The sequence below is a fragment of the Bombus flavifrons genome, chromosome 12 (assembly GCF_040668555.2).
Source record: "Bombus flavifrons isolate JBK064 chromosome 12, iyBomFlav1_principal, whole genome shotgun sequence".
Classification (NCBI taxonomy): domain Eukaryota; kingdom Metazoa; phylum Arthropoda; class Insecta; order Hymenoptera; family Apidae; genus Bombus; species Bombus flavifrons.
In genome coordinates this window covers 10,959,912-10,977,592 of record NC_138453.1, presented here as the reverse complement: position 1 = coordinate 10,977,592, position 17,681 = coordinate 10,959,912, and the positions used below count along the sequence as shown (strand labels likewise).

The following is a 17,681-nucleotide window of genomic DNA, read 5'->3' as shown; positions in this document are numbered from 1 at the left end:
GTATTTAGACGAGAAAGCAGCTCTAAAAGGTTTAAATTTACAAAGTACATTTAAATTTCAAGCAAAAAGAAAAACGTTAATAAATGACCATTTTCTTGCGAACGAAAAATTCTTGCAGAAAATTGAAGATCATCTCTGAAGGAACGAAAAATGTTAGCATCTATACGAAATATGATGGGGAAGTTGAAAAAAAAATGAGTGCAGAGATGAAAAAGTGGCAGCGGTCAAACTCACCCATGCGTTACACTTAATCTTCATTTTCTTCGAATTCTGATCCAGCTACGGAATAATTATTCATCTATATGGATATAATAACTCTCCAGAAATTCTGCTGATAAATCAGTTCTGGTTTGAAATTCAGCAGATCTCAAGTACCACCAGATTGTTGTTACGTGAGAACAATAGCCAACAATACTTTATTTGTCGAGCGTCACGAACGAGTTGCACTCGAATAATTTAAAATATTTTGTTTAAATATTAATCGACAAAACCAGAGCGGAAGCCATTAAATCAACGTAGATGGATCGGTATCTGAAGAAGATGACGATCAAGCGTAGAGCATGGATCGATTCGATCGTTTTTCATCTTCGAGCTCATTTCTTTTTTCAACTTTCGATTGAAGTGCCCTGCAACAATTTTTCGTTCGCAAGGAGATCCGAAAATGGTCATTTTTTGATATCCTCCTTTTAAAATACTCGTGATATCTACTTTTGTAAAACATTATACGTATAATATCGACAAAAAATTGCACATTTCCAATCGATCTTCCATTAGGATAAAATATTCCAACGTCAACGGTCGAGAATTAAAATCAATCACTAAAAAAGTTTGTCTCGTATTACAAGAAGTAATTACATAAATCCAGACAGATACAATGGTAACAGCCCGTGCAAAAGTGATCGCGTAACCGTGGGACAAAATCGATTCGCGCAATTACGTTCACGTGTATCAAGAAGCATGCGCTTTTTACGTCTCTACGATTCAAGATCGATCCCCGAGCGGTTAGCGGTTCGCAACGATTCATACGATGACAACGTACTATTAATGGCCCCCGTTGATTAAAACGATTGGCCGAGCACTCGAGGTTTTTGCACCAGGTCTCGTGTTTTTGAGCAATAAAAATACCCTGGACACCCAGTCACGGAGATGATAATTGCCTCTGGTAAAAGTTGCACTTAATCGTTACGCTCGACAAGTTTTGTTATAAAACACCGGAGATCTCGTGGCGTTGACGAGCCACCATTTGCTCACCGAGCTTCTCTACCGTCTCGATTCGTCTCGATAATAACTCTAAAATTTTAAAGCCAAGTACCGCGTTTCTTTACGAATCAAGTGATCGTCCTGTTCAACGTAAAATGTCATTGTACAATAGAAGTCTGGACTTGTCGCTTACGAATCAGCCGATTCATGCTGCTGATTCGGTGCAATATCATTTTATTTGGTGTGCGATACTTTTGGCTAATACGAGAGTTTATCTCTACGATTGTATTTTATCTGTTCGTTTCAAGAATACGCGCGATAAACGCGATCTAGTTTTATTCGCGACGCTGCAAATTGAAAAACTAGAAAATTATCTTGACAATCGATACTGGAATAAATTAAAAAACAGAAATATGAAAAATTCTTTCCGTTGAAATAATCGTTTTGTAGCGGAGCCCTCGGGTGCAAAGAGTTGGATTTTTCATATTCATATCGAGAAAATTCCAAAAGATTCAAAATTATTATACCATGTAGTTTTGGCATTTTTCTATTTCCATACTCCCATACATCCTCTAGCTTACCACCAATTATTGGTAATTCTCCGAATCGCAGAATTCAAAAAGCTTCTCGTTTTAAGTTCTATCAGACTTCGTAATACCGATCACTCTCACAATTTTTGTGTGAAAAGAAAAAGAAGCATTACACTCCAGCTAACGCATCGAAAATAGCAAATAAAACGAATATGTGAAAGGATCTTCCGTTACGAAAAAAGAAAAATTAGAAAATTGGATAGAAAGCTGAGGTTTCTCCAAAAAGCATGAAAGTAGTCAGTTAAATACCGCGAACCGCAAACGGTCAATTTCCGGTGGAAATTCCACGTGCGCCGGATACCACCGGCAATTTCTGATTGCGCTTATCCGGTCGCCACAGAGTTCGATAGAAAAGTCAAACAGCGGACAACGATACGGAGATTCGAAAGTTCCCGCTGCCCGAACAAAGTAGAGATCCAGCATCGACTTTTGCCACGTAATCCCACCGTTATTCATAGCCACGGCATTATCGAACTTCCTAAGTAGGATTACCGGAAGCAGCAGTAACGCGGCTGCTTTCTTTTCGCCCGTGGAATCACAGAGGAACCTTCTTCGGTTAAGAAGAAACTTCTTAAACCATCCAGCACCCGCCATTTCTCCTCCTTCCAGTTCTCTCGCTTAATTCTTCCATCGTCGTTTTCTTCTCTAGCCATTGACTCATCGATGAGATTTCGTGTTGCCTTTTCCAGATGCTCTTTGATTACGCTTATGTAGCGTGCAAGTGTAAAAAGAAATTTGTCAAGAAATTAGACTGCGTGTTTCTTCGCTCGATATTCTTTCGTTCAACTCGAGGGTGAGAAGGGTCATTAATTTGTTGAGGGGTTAGGTTACTAATATATGCTTGATTTATCATTGACCTAACGTTTCTCTGTTCGATCTTGGAAATACAAAATTAAAATTTAGGCTGTTAGTTACGAAACGACAAATTTATTTTCTTCGTAAAACTGGCCTTTCACACTTTAACGCATTGCGTTTCCATCACCCTCCTACGTTTAATTATGCGTAAAGGAAACTTACCACGGCTCAAAAGAAATTCATCCAACTTATTTTAGAGAGATGTTTAAACTCTTTTTGCGAGATAAATCGTACGTATCGCAGCCGGCTGACTGCAATGTGATGAATGTACGTGTATACAGCTCAAAGGGTTAATTAAGCCGGTTTCGTAAGTTCGCCTTAAGCATCCATCGCTGATTGATTCGAAACGTTTTACACGTCTTTTCTTCTAGCTAACTCTTACACGATTGGCCACGGATCTTTTTTTCCTCGCGTAGAAGAAAACCGTGTTACAAGATGTCCATGACATTAGAAACTCGACTCGCGCGATTTTACAGAAATAAAAGTGTCATCTTTTTTTCTCCCGGATACGAGACGCGTTTCAACGCGTACGTCAGCTGCGTGAACATCGGCGATCACACGAAACACCACGATGGTTTTGTCGGATTAGCGATATATGTACGTGAAAGTCAGGTTCGCAATGTTTTTTCTCATTAAGGCGAACCTCGATGATAAATGAAACGTGATTGTAATGCGAATCAATGGAGAAACGATGGGATACAATACGAATAATTATCACAATGCAGAAAGAGATTTTTAACCGTGTGTTCGATCGAGTTTCTTCGTGGAAGATCGATCGGAAAGATATCGCCATTGATTTCTAATAATACGAGGATAAATACTTTCGTTCGTGCTATAAGGAAGCAATATATTTTGTCGTAAATAATTGAAACGTGAAAACTTTCATGTCCATTAATTAAACATGAGACCAGTTTCTAACGAATCACGGCGTTGGATAAAGAAGAACAATTTAGAAATTACGGTAGTTGAGAAGTTAGGTTAATTACGAAGAATTGTTCTACTTTTCGATAAAAGATGCAGTTTAAGCTGACGGAGATGTATGAAAAATTGTTCCATCGCTCGATGGCACGCACAGAATTTTGTTATTAAAAGTACTCGCCGCGAAGATCGTGGGGAAACTTACAGCCGAAAGTTAACAGTTTCTCGCGAGAGAACGTTACTTCGTTAAAGATTGCGTAAAGACAGGAGAACCACAGGTTTGTATTCAAGCGCACAATATTTCACGTTTGTAACACATTTCACATTTCGGTGATATTTAACTTGAGAAAACTGCGAGCAAAATTATACTTTAATGGAACGATGTGGTTGATCGATTGATTTTCTCAATAAAGGGAGACAAAAATAATTTACTGCTTTCAGAACGAATTTGAATTAATTCAGGCACGTCTATTATCCTAACGAAAACATAATTGAAAAATAATTCCATTATACTCTGCGATTTGGTACGAATCTACTACTATTCGCATCGCTCAAAAGCTTCCCGAACGAGTGGCCACTTTTTTTGGGGGCTAGCCGACGGCAATTTCCCGCGGAACAATTAATTTTCAAAATTTTGTTCGCGATCGAGATGGTCTATCGTGGCCAGGAGCGTAGTACGTTTGAGCCGGTTTGTTGTATAGAAATCGATATTCATAGTGAGTCGGCTGAGAGAGGTTCGAAAATAAAAACGGCGAACAAACTATCGCTGGGTGCAGCCTCGCGAAAAGTAGAATGTCGATTGTCCTAAATGTGACCGCACATCCTGGACACATTGGGGAATAATGAATAATTGGAGCGGCGCGGAAACCGCTGAATCCCGATAATTGTTATACGTTCGCTCGATAATTAGCATTCTATCGCGTCCGCCGTCCGATAATTTCCCAACGAAAAAGTTCGCCCGTATCTAAAGGGAATTTCGTTTGGTTTTCATCGGGGAATCAAAGTTCAATCACGTATAATTCGATTAATTTTCGAAGCGTAGACTCGCCGTGATAATTCGCGATATAAATTCATGGGAATTTCATTCCGCCAAGGAACTTGCGAAGGCGCACAGTTCTTTTTCTTTTCTCGAGTAAGTTCCTTCGGAGAAAGTGGACGACAAGTGCTAGAATTCACGACGTTCCAATGGCTGCGTTTATATTTTAGACGATTATCGACGAACGTATTTCTGATTTCTCGCGCAGAAGGAGGATACACTACCATTTCTATAATTGGACAATGAACGGTGATACACTTTTGTAAATATCCCTGGTGACGCTCTTGCTTCATTAAATTCGTATAGTTTCATCGGTCAACTTTGAATTCTACAGCCAGTAGGTATGCAGATGTTGCATTAAAAGCGACGTATAAACCGTTTATTTCGAAAGCGCTGTAAGTCCATTTCCTGTAATCTGTACCTTTTCTGTTCAAACAGTCGAGGCATTAATAATAGAAAACAAATGATACTGAAATTAAACAACGGTAGCTTGTTTCTCCTGCTCCTATTTTTAAACTGGATCGTAAACTACGGATCGAAGCGTGAAACGTGGATTTCAAATGATTTAGATTTAATATTTAGATTGTACAGTTCTCTAATTTTGAAAGTGGCGTGTAACTCCATTCGTGTGGAAAATGAGAAAAGATATCGTCCCGGTTCTAGGTAATTCTCCAAAGAACCATTTGTACGATGAATTCAAATTCTACTTAGACACATTGTAGAGATATGAACGAGCTAAGCAGACCTTATCAGGATCTTTTATCACACGATTACGTTCCCCTTTATTGTTGAGGTGGTGTCAGAAAATATTACAAATGATACGCGCGGATACTTTTCTCGATAAAATCTCTCAAAATCGTATATCATGAAATCACCTTTGAAATATCCATAGCGATTGAGACACTGCCATTAAATTTCCATTTACTGTGTTTGCCATTTTTTAGTTGCCATCGATTCTCTTCCACTTCGTTGATTCTTCTAATTGGACATTGCACTTTCTTGTGCAAAATTCAATCGTAGTTAAAATTAGAATTCTTCATTTTGGCTTGTCAAATGGAAATGACGAATGACAACTTGACACTTGATACTTGATACTTGACAACAGTATAATTGCATTCGATCGTATAATACGACAGACGTACACAACTGAGTACCAATTTCTTGGAAGGCGCGATGAAATTCAACGATCCACGTCTACGATTGAATCATTCATTCGATGGTCTTGATTCGTCGGCATAGTATTAACTTCGACCTTGGTCGGGCCGGCAACGATCCGCCCACCAAGCTGCAATGTGGACTTTCGTGACACATATACACATTCCAACGAGTACGACACCCTTGCACGTGCTCGACGCCCACGCGACGCGTCCTCAAGCATCCAGAAGCGAACGCCGTGGCCTCGACGTTGCAATCGGACGTTTCTATCGCTGGAAACGCGTCATCGAAATTATCATAGGCTCCTGGTGAAAGCTGATAAACCGCTCTCGCTTTCAAGGCCGAACGGATATGAAACGAAGATGCGATGGATAATGAAATGGGGAAGCTACGGATAATGAAGAAGAATTAATTATTTAAAATAATCCGAGTTATTTCTACGTATATCTTTTGCCGTCTATGGGCGTAATAATACGAGGAAAATATTCCAAATTATTTGGAGACGCTATCTTGTGCCTCTGACAGACTTTTTAAATAATTAATGAATATGATAACACGAAAACCTCAATCAAGCACGTAACGTTGAAAACTCTAGAATTCTTCCATATATTTTTTCACTTTCTCCGCCTCATCGCGCGTTCATTTATTCACAGCGAAGAGACGCGAGCAAAAGAAAAGACGATCAAGCCCGACATCGACTTAAGAATTCATTTGACATCGCAATCATCCTCTCGTTAAGAGGATTTTGTGCAGAAACTGCATCAAGATATCTTGCAAGCCGCAGATATGATAATCGCCATCGTGACCTTACCAGGCACGGTTAACCTATGCTAAGAGCGCTTTTTCATCGTCGGCGACTCAGCGTGTTTGAAGATGACGCCTCGAGAGGAAGGATGATACCATTCTTCACATTTAAGAGGATCAGACTGCTTATGATTGCCAAGATCTACCTCTTTCTACGCTGTCTACGAGGCCTGGCTACGAACAATTTTTCCAACCAAGGCGAACGACGAACCAGACGCTTTAATTGCTTCGAGAATTTAGAATCCTTGGGAATTACTGACCGAAGGAGTTTATGACGTTGACTGTATCGATCAGGATTCGGGAAATTTTCAATTCGATATAAATTACGTTGAATTTTTTTCGCAGTAAATACGATAAATAAATAGATGGGTAGATGAATACGTTTGCCTGTTGTAAAAAATTGAAATTTGTTATACGCGAGAGCCATATTATAATTATCAGTGGCCGGAAATATTATATTTCACATTGGAATGTAATCGATATGGCTCTGAAAAATTCTTATTATATGATGCATAGTCAGAAAATCTCAAAATCCTGACTTTTATATTCGTACGCAAAGCTTCTTCCTCATGCAAGTGTAACAACGTACAAAACAGATGGTTTTTACTTTTAATTAAACAAATAGCAGTAAAAAGAACTTTGCAATAAGTAAAAGCACGAGCGAGGAAATTAAAAATCGAGATACTACGGGAGAGAGAGACGCTTTAACGACGTGTATTCCCATACGTAGCCATTTCTGAAATCCAAGTGACAAAACGAGACATCGTCAGTTTCTTTGTACGCGTTAAAACGAAGTTTGTATTACCTTATTCAACGTACAGCATAGATGTTTGAAATGCATCAAACTTGCCCATTTCGTGTTTGTGTTGAGCTAGTAAACGCGGCAACTCTTGATTTAATCCCCTGCCCCTTGCCATTAGGTTAAAAGTGTATTTACCTTCAATTTAAATTTACAACACTGTCCGCAGCCGGGCTTTCGAAACTCGAACCAGTTTCTCGGCCATTCCTGATTTTGATATTTCTCCAAAAAGATCGAATTGAAAACACGAAATGCGTCAAAGAAAAATTTTTTTCATTTAAGGGTCTTGCCCTTATCAAATTAAATCAAATGTTTTCAATCACTCGAAATTGTCTTCGAAACTAGATTTCTTCCGATTACTGTAAGATCTTGAGCGTACAATAACCCAAATGAGTCATAAAATTTTTTATCTTTCGCGCTAACATAGTCGAACTTCGTGAGAAAAAATATTGTGTAAATTTGTATAAGATGCCAGCTCCTAGTTGTAGAGAAAACTGAATATGCTGTTCATTTAACTGTTTGTTTCCAGATAGCTCGTATGAGAAAATTTTATACAGAGACGATATTGAACGAGTCGGTGATATCACCTGTTATTATCAATTACTAAATATATGACAAATGGAAATTTCTCTTAAGTACTGTAATACAGTATGGCCATTGGCATGTAGGACATTATACGACAAAAAATAATGTCCAATTTTTATGGCACGTGTCATTTGGAAATGTTATTATAGACGAAGATCGATCGTCTAGATCGTAGAAAAGCTAGAGCACAGCTGGACAGTCATTAAGCGATGTCGTCACTCCTAATACCGACGGAGACACTTAAAAAGTAATTTACCGGCGAGAAAAGGAACAGAACATCCAGCGACTCTGGAAGTCGCGATTCTCGACGTTCAACGTTAATTGAAGATTTCCGAAACTCTGGCACGTCACCAGGTATCAGGACAGATAAAGGAGAACAAATATCTTTGCTTGGGAAAAGATCACATCGACGTACCTCCAGCAGACTTTCTTTATGGAGATGTTCAAACAATATGACGCAGCATTCGCAAATAAATAACATCGAGGATTCGAAACATAGAATTGCCACTTGAACGAGCGTTAAAATAAAGCGTACTGTGAATCCGGTATCGAGTTAGTAAAAATATCGAGTAATATGCTTTTTTAATTTGTCTCGAAGCTCCCCACGGTCTCGTGGAGAATATGTCAATATATAGTCCTATTTATGTTACCCAAGATGATCTTGGTTTTCCTATGAAAACAAAGTATTTTCGGAATTCTTCCTCTCGATATTTGCAGTACGCGCTGGATTAAAATTAAAGTATAGTTCTTCTTTCCATATGCCCTCAAATGACAGGGAAATAACGAGTCGCGGAACACCCTGTACATCGTGACGCGCAAAGCTATATTCTTCGTATTACTGTTATCCGGTTAAAATCATCCACGTAAGTACAGTAAGAGGTATATTTAGGTACGCATCGCAACTCGGTAGTTCCGGCGTTAAAAATGCACGCGTTTCTTTTAACACGCTCGGCTGTTTGAAAGAACGAGCTGCAAGCGCTAACGCCTCTTACAGCCGCAATGCCCGTTCACGCGATATTTATGTTAGCAATTAACCATGCAAATCAAGGCACGGCTATATTGAATCGCTAATTACGAGCGTATGAAGTTAGAGATTCGAGGTATTGAAGCAAAACGCGCTAGGTTGCATCTGGCCACAGTCTCACAAAGGAAACTAAGCAGGAAACTAAGTCGTCGTAAACCATTGCGAGGATCCATGCTCAGAGAGACGGCGCATTAAGCTAATTAGCGGGGATGAGCCACGAGCAAAGGGAACCGGGGAAATGATCAGTGTCAACGTGCAGAGCCGTGAAAGAATATCCTCCCTCGGTTTCCTTGGATTCTCGGCGTGGACACGCGTGGTGAGAATTTTATTCTCGAGGAAGAATCATACCTCGTCCGTGAATCCTTTGTCCATGGTGGACAAAGGACTGGCCCAGACGTGGATACCAGTGTGCACGATATCGCACATCTTGAACACGTGTGCGTCCCATGAGATACGGGGTTTGGCGTGCCTATTGTCTATTAGGAACACGTACGCCCGGAACAGAGATTAGCGTGAACCAATGGAGGTAGCAAGTAGACGACGAAAGAATTTTACGAGGTTAGGATTAATAAGCCGAGGTATAAGGAGAAAATCTGTTTTTCTTTTTCTTTCCTTCGAAATTACCACGGATGGAAGAGACACGATGAGATCGTAAAATCTGTCAAGCGTCAACGTTTGTGTGCTTCGAAAGAAGAAACGATAATTCGAGACAGACAGAGGTGGATAAAGAGCTGGAGATCTCATTTAAGAACGTACAGCAATTTGGAATTAGTTCTTCGTTTGTAAAATCTGCGACATCGTTATTTCTCCAGTCACAGAATAGAGTAATTATCGTAGTAAAATATGGGAAAGGGGAGAAGAATTTTATCACGGAATCGCATTCGAGATTATAACGAGCAATTTGTTAAGAAACACACACATTTTGCTTCGCTGTGAATATAACAGAGAACTGATAATACAGTCGAACGACGTATACCGGTGATTGGTAAAATCAATTCGTAGAAGATTTTCAGTAATTCTGATGAAACATTTTATTTAGCAAATCAATTCGCATAATGGCGTTTCACAAGTTCGTTGTGCATCGTGTGTGGGTGCTTTGATGACGCTAATTTCAGTTCTATCATTTGTGTACGTGTTCCGAAACAATAATAGCTTGGTCGAGCTCTGGCGCATTCAGTCGTATATACAATAGCACTTCGTTGCATTAGCGCACCTGTGTTAATTGTATTTTATCCGGCTAAAATACTACGCTTCGATAGATCGAACTTTCCAAATTCAAATTCTTAGACCATAGCAGGTCAAAACCTCAACCAAGTTATATAGAACAGTTACGATTTCCTCTATTTATTCTAAACTACATTTTTATTTCTTCTTAATCTTTTTGATTTTATGCACAATAAATTCAGATACGCTGCGATTAAGTAATTTTTCTCAATGAAAAATATTTTCCTCCAAATCTCTTGTACCCGACCTTACGGAAGAATTAAAAACTCGAAATAAATTCTTCTCGTGACGATATTCTTGAACGATATCACGTTTCTCGAGCGAAATGACAAACGATAGTCGTTAAATCAGAGGGGATGCAGTTACGAGAGGACTGCATTTCTGCTTATTCGAAAGTGCATGGAGATGCACTTACGTAAGCAACGACCTATTACTTTAAGGTACGGTGACGCTACAGAAATTATCGGTGAGGATGATTATCAAAGCACCGAGTGGTCCTATTAACAAGCAATTCAACATGTTAATTGAACGTCTCCTAGATGGGTGCTTGGAGATGCGCCGTTTCCTATACGCGACCAGGCGCAAACGAACCATCCATCTGTCGTTAAATTGCAATCAAATAAAAATCAAATCAACTATCGAATACGATCAATTTTCCCTCCATTTAATTCGCTTCTTTCGATCACCAAAATGGCCAATATACAGAGTATTGCCTTAGTTATTTCATCATTTTTCTACTTCAGTGATATTCAATTTCAGAAACTTTCGACTCCGATTCGTGAATTAACGAAAGTAAAAACTAGAATAATGAATTTCCAAGAGTTGTTCTGAAATTAAATATTAAATGAGTCGAACGCGAATTGTAATACAATAACGTGGTTAACGATGGTAAAAAAAAAAAGAAAAAAGTAAGTATACTAAATCAGTGAAACTTACCTTCTAGCCGTGAGAACGTCCTCGGTTCACAGCTTCCGATCTGGTTAGATGATCGACTTCCGTTCGCTATTCATCAGCTCTCGTTTTCTTTACCAGTAGACAGTCTCTCACGAAGTCGTGCTCGAGCGAATAACCGTGAAAGTTTTGGGAATCGAGCCGGAAAACTCTTATACTCGCGTAGACACTCACACCTCGGTAACTCTGAAAGTAAAAGGACGACTCTATTAAGCATCGTGCTAACGCGATTAGACTCGTGAAATTTTCTTCCATCGTACCATCTATCGTACCATCTATCGTAAGAAATAATTGGACCGCTATAACTAAAAATTTGTAATTCTTTCTCGAAGAAGCTGTTTCTTTCTTCTTTAAATTATATCTTCACAGACATGTAATTCGAACGATCGACTATCGACACGATGTGACAACGAATGTGACGACAGGTGGTAATAAAAAATTATCGGTAACTATTAATCGGTAATTAATCAACAGAGAAATTGTATATTGCGCAGAGAGTTACACGGTCGTTTAATTAATTTAATCTATTTGTGTTTTAGGTTTTCTTTCGCTCAAATGCTCGGGTAAGTAGTATCGACGTTGCATGGTCAGACATGCCGTGTCACCATCTCCATCACAGAGAAAATTAAAATACGCTTATAAATTTTTGTCCAAGTCGTTCTTGTAGAATATTTTACACTGAAGTATAGAAATAAAAATAGAAGTAAGAAATTCCGAAAGCTCAAATATTTGGAATCCGAAGGGTTTTAAATTTTCCAATATTTCAAGTTTCAAATGCAAACTTTTCAAAGCAATTTTATTTTCTTACTTTTCTTACACGTTCCGGCATATTCAGGCATTCGTCTATTTATCCTGCTATTAATACATCGTTGCCCCTTAAATAACACAACTAAACAAGCACGGTAGGACTTCATTTCGCGTTCCAAACGTAGAACGCGACTCGGTAATTATGGGAGATGCAGGCACGTGCACGTAACACGAAGGAAACGAAACTTTTGCTCACGCGATTCTTTTCATAGAGAAAACGCACAGAGAGAGAAACACGAATAAGAGAAGGAGGAGGGAGGGAGAGAGAAAAGGGAACGAGGAACGAATCGTAAAAAGCTAGAAGGCGAGAGAAAGAGGAAAAAGAGAGGAAATCAGATTTGTCTCATCGGACTGTTCGTATAGCACTCGACAAAGAGGATAAAAGCGAAAAGGTGAAAAAAACCTTGAACGAAGACGAAAGGAAAAAACGAGGAGACGATAACAATTACGACCGCGTTCGCCCTGGCCGATTTATGATAAGGATAGGAACGACAGTGTCGCTGCTGACTGCACAGATAAGGCAACAATTCTATTAGCCACGGCATAATAGCTCTGACGTGCTGTAATGCCGTCTCCAATTTGCTTCTTTCAATAGCAATTTCTTCACGGAATCAACTGCATATTACTGCCAGAGTAATAGAATTTTTCAGGGGAAATAAAGATGGCTGGGCTAACGTAATATGGAAAAGAATGAGAAGAATGTGGCCTATATAGAGATGCGCGAGATAGAGAAATAAAGGAAAAGCGTTTGATGCGAATATCCGAGGACTGTGCACGAAGAAGGAATACGAGATTCAAACTAAACGTGGCTGAACGTCCCTTACAGATATCTTTAACGGAAGAAACAAAGGAATAGAAAGTAGAAATAAAGGAAATATGATTATTTTCATTTTAACCAAGTACGAAATAGATATTCGATACAGATCTCGAAATTTTCGATATCGACTGAAAAGGAATGTAGAGATTTATTCACACCCGGTGTATTTTAAAATGCAAATCCTGAAACGTAATAAAGCAACGTAAATACAAGGTAACAACGTAAATTAAACAAAGATTCAGCAAACAAACCATGAAACAGAACAATTCAATTTCCCTTTATGATCGCGAATAATTGTAACATTCATGAAGCCTGTATTTACAAAATCGTATCAATTAATCCCTCTACAACAACGTAAATCTTCGTCTGTCATAGATATTACGACGACTAAAAAACACACGAATCATCGAATATACACCGCCGTATCGATTAATCTCTTTTAGTTATCGCGGTGCTTCAGATTTCCTGTATTATTTCGGTGATACTAAAGATATATAATTTGTTTCGTTTTTCAAACATAAAATCAACAAGGTATCAACCGTTAAATAAACGTATGCGATACTTTTCTTCACATAATCCGAGAAGGGATTAAACAGGAAATAGTCCGAAAAGATTTTTTTATTATTTTACTGCTGAAGCGTAAAATCAAAATGACTTTATGCGAAACATTTGTAAACACTTCAAGATTAAATACAAGATACTTCGAAAGTACTATATTCCTGTTTTTTCTTTTTTTTTTTTTTTTAATAAATTGTTCGTTTATTTAAAATACGATCGTTTATTTAAAATAATATTCGTAGGAGAAAACAAGCGAAAATATCCGGCAAAATTAATTGCGATAGCTGGTAACGCGAGACTGCACGATTTCGCAGGATTTGCCGAGCTGTAACCAAGGGATTACGGTTCTTATTCGAGACGACAAGAAGCCAGGACTCGAAAGGTTTAAATACGGCGCGGCTTCGAGCGATACGGTGAAACGTTCAAAGATCCGAGACAAGCGGAAACAGGAAGGCAGACGGTCCCGGACATTGTCAGTGCGCGTCAACGACACCAGGAACACCGCTAAACGCGGCTGACCGTGGAACATGCACGATAAAACCCCGTCGCTGCCGGCTTAACGACCCAGACGTTTCGCCATGCTAAACCAGCCGGTTTCAATTCTACTCGACGCGCGCCTATCCCAGCGAGTAAGGCGGGAAAATGTTTTTACGCGACGCGAAAAACGCGTACTCTTCTCTTCTGAAGAGTTTTATCCGGAAGAAATAATTCGCACCTCTCGTGGGGTTGGTGGTGCTTTCTAAAAGAAACAACTGCCAGCTTTTACCGTCTCTTTTTATGTACAAAGAGAAAAAGTTTTAGGTTTCACACTGTCGTGTGAATAAGAGTGGATCACGTGTTATTTTAGCTTGAAAAAAATTGTTTATATTTTGCAAGGATTTGGTTAATTATTGTCGAAATATACGCGACGGTTTGCGAGAGAGGATTCCAAGGCGATCTTTCTCCGTGTAGGGGGTTGCTTTAGATTTTCGCAGTAGAAGTGGATAAGGATTGATCACGTATGAATTTGAATCGTGTATGAGCAAAGAAAATTATTTATAAATCGCGGAGTTGGTCGATCGTGCGATGGATCTCGTATTTTTTTCTATGGCAATTTTTAAGATCGCAGATCCTGGGCTTTACATTTCGGATTTGAAGCAATTGATCGTATCCAAAGGCCGTAACGTATCGATGTGGAAAAATATAAAGTCGTGATAAAATTTGATTTTATTTTTTAAGCGTTGCCTGAAATAAAGCATTCTTTGCTTATACCGCGGTCGTTCATACTCTTTAACGAGTTATTTCTTTCCTTCCGCCTTCTTCTTCGACGTGATCGATAATTGACGATAGGGCGGAATTGAATAATTGATCTTGGCCCGTAAAATTCAAGCACCAACCTAATACTATTAATAATAATAACATGTTGGAAAATGTGATGCATTTATCGCAGCTTTAGCATGACCCAAAAAGGAAAGCCAGGAGCAAACAAAGGAAGGAGGTGGAGGAAGCTGATACTTCTTCGGCGAACCTAGCTATTCGTCCTGAATGTGATTAATTTGATCGAACGAGCAAGTGAGAGATAAAGAGCCATCCATCAACAAGAGCAAGCTACGTCAAGCTTGCTTCCTCAAATATTAACACAATGGCAACATGGTTCGGCGGTAACAAGCTCGGTGATTTCCTGCTCGTGAGCCGGAAGAACGAAGGACAAGACAGGAAAGAACCGCAGTTCGAGTGTAAATTCGGTTTAACAATTACCTAGCCGATAGCTTTCGACACTGTCATACTCGCATGTCCATTCGTCGATTGCCAGTTTGAAGTGTATAACATGAAAATGCAAATGATTCGTCTTAGCTGACCTAACGAGGCTTGTACGCTATCTTCTTATTTCCAGAAAATAGATATATCGTTGCGTTGTTATCCAAATTTTTCAATATGTTACGCGATGTTATTTAACTTGGTACATTCAAACGAAAATTAGGCCAACACGGATCAAAAACATCGTCGGAAGATTAAATATTTGCCGCATTCACTGCGAATGTCTTCGCTGCGACGCGTGAAGCACCACGTCCGCGTTTAATTCACACTAACGAAGCAACACACGACGCTCAACTATAAATATAAACAGTTCCAATTATTCGCAACAACTGCCCCCGAGAGATACAACAGCCACAAACGATTTAAATTCTAATCCGGAACAGCTGCTGGAAATTTCCGCGTCCAAGGGGCGGCACAGTGGCGCAAGCAGCACAGGGAACTTCGACAGCTGCAGTGAAAGTAGTTCGGCTCAAGAGATTCGTGTTTGCTCGTAAGCCTCTGCAAGACCGTTTGCGGTCACCCACAACAGCAACGACGAAAACTCGACTAGTAGCGAAGCTGCCTTCAAAAATAGGATTCGACCAAAGAGAATCTCGCTAGAAATCCTCAGGATCCATCTCGTCTCGCACAATTTACTATTGTTTATAGTCGATACTTTCTGCAAAATGCGATAATAGCTATACATTGGCTCTCGTTTCACGTAAATGGAAATATAGCGAAAAAGCATATGAGAAAATGTATCGGTTAAACAAAGATCTATTTTCATATGTACATCTACGTATCTCAAAAAATATAGAGCGCTACAGAAAAATACCTCTTTATATTTTTCATTGGAAACTGACATTGTTATAAAAGAAATTTTTCGTATACATTTTGAGCAAAGTCTGGAAGAATGGAGCGCAGGAACGAAGACTTTGTCCCATATATTTTGCAGAAAATGCGCAAATTTTGGAAAATTGTGCCGTGGGGAAATGTACGCTTTTGCAGAAAACCGCAAAAGATCTTAAGAAACGAACGCTCGTAATCGAAATAATTTTTTCAAGAAATTACAAGTGATTTTCGCTGCTTCCTATCTGGAACGGAAATCTCGTAAAAAATGCATAATCGTCAAATTGTTGGCTCAATTGTCGATGAATGTGGTAACGTATTACATCAAGAATAATGGGACAAGTAATGGGATAGAGATACGAGTTGCCTAGATAGAACGTCATCTAGAGAACTCTCATTAACAGTGAAATTGCAGGTACTTAGTAGTTGCTGGTGTCGAGCAGTTACTGGCACTTAGTAGTTACAGTCAGTAAATTGGACGTCGCTAACTTGGCGTTGAATCAAACACTTTGAATCGACACCTTCAGTCTAGGACGATGATCGAAGAACTTTAAACTTTCCTTCAAGTTACGATAATTCACCGACGTTTTATAGAAGAAGAAATTTTTGGGAAGCCTACTGGAAGGACCGTTCAAAAATAAAAGTTGAGAAGATCGCAGAGAAACATTATATTTCGATCTTCAAATTTTTCTAAAATTCCAGAAAGGGTTTATCGTTTGCGATGTCAGGGGAGAAATTGTTTCACGTATTTTTCACCATCGATATTTTCTAGCAAGCCTGGTATTATCGTCCTCTTATTCCAAGAAAAGTCCAAGAAGAAATACCCGACTTCTACTCATCCCAGAAGAAGAAAATCCCTAAAATCCGAAAGCCAGTTTCGCGTAAATAATACGAAAATGTTTGCCACATAAAACTCCATGATATTAGAACGTAACGTGTTGCTGCCCTGATACTTTTTTCAGTATTATACGTGCCGAAACGTTAAATAACGATCAGTAAAGACAGAGATAATTCTATTTACGTCATCAATCGAGATTCTCCGTATGCATGTAAACGATAGCCGAGCAAGATAATTGCTTCTTTAACCATAGGAGACAAAGTAAATTCTTCTAATTAGATTTATAATATATTGAATTGAACAGAAAGTTCGATCCATTTTTCGCAGCGTGCGACTTGGATAGGATGTAACGTTTCTTTTTCTCAGGAGACCAAATAATTCTACACCGACGAAATGACGAAATTGTCAAAGAGATGGCGAAAAATCATCGATCATGAATAGTCCATTCATTAATTAAGAATAATACGCGTAAAACAGAGAACACATCCTTCGATTTAGCAGTAAAAGCGGAACGAACTTTCCGTCCAACCCAATATTGGCAAAGGATCGTTCATTAGTGGTTTTTGACATTCCAGAAATATTTCAAAGCTTTATTGCGGGACCTCTATATCTCTATATTTACCAGAGCATTCATTAATATCATTTCCAGGTCTTAATTTCCTCGATTCTCGATGTAAGAAGTAACCGAGCTATATTTCAGAATGCAATTCTTTGACCTATATCGAAAAATCGATCTTTTGATCGTGTGACCTTTCAGCGGCAGAGTAAATAACAGTACCCCCGACACCCCTTCGTTAACCATTAATAAATTATTCCCGATTATATCCTAATCAAATTCCAATTTGACCAGAGATTGCTGCCATGTTAATTTAATAAAGCACCGGTAAATTCCAGA

The 17,681-nt window shown here is 39.0% G+C and overlaps 1 protein-coding gene across 5 annotated transcripts in view; it reads right to left on the bottom strand.

Moving 5' to 3' along the window:
* Pgant9 (polypeptide N-acetylgalactosaminyltransferase 9) overlaps positions 1-17,681 on the bottom strand; it is a 293,677-nt gene that overhangs the window by 152,633 nt on the left and 123,363 nt on the right. For all 5 annotated transcript variants that reach the window (XM_069124998.1, XM_069124997.1, XM_069124994.1 and 2 more), the window contains one exon: positions 11,127-11,327. The gene's annotated coding sequence lies outside the window, so the exon portion shown is untranslated. The remainder of the gene's footprint in view (positions 1-11,126; positions 11,328-17,681) is intronic.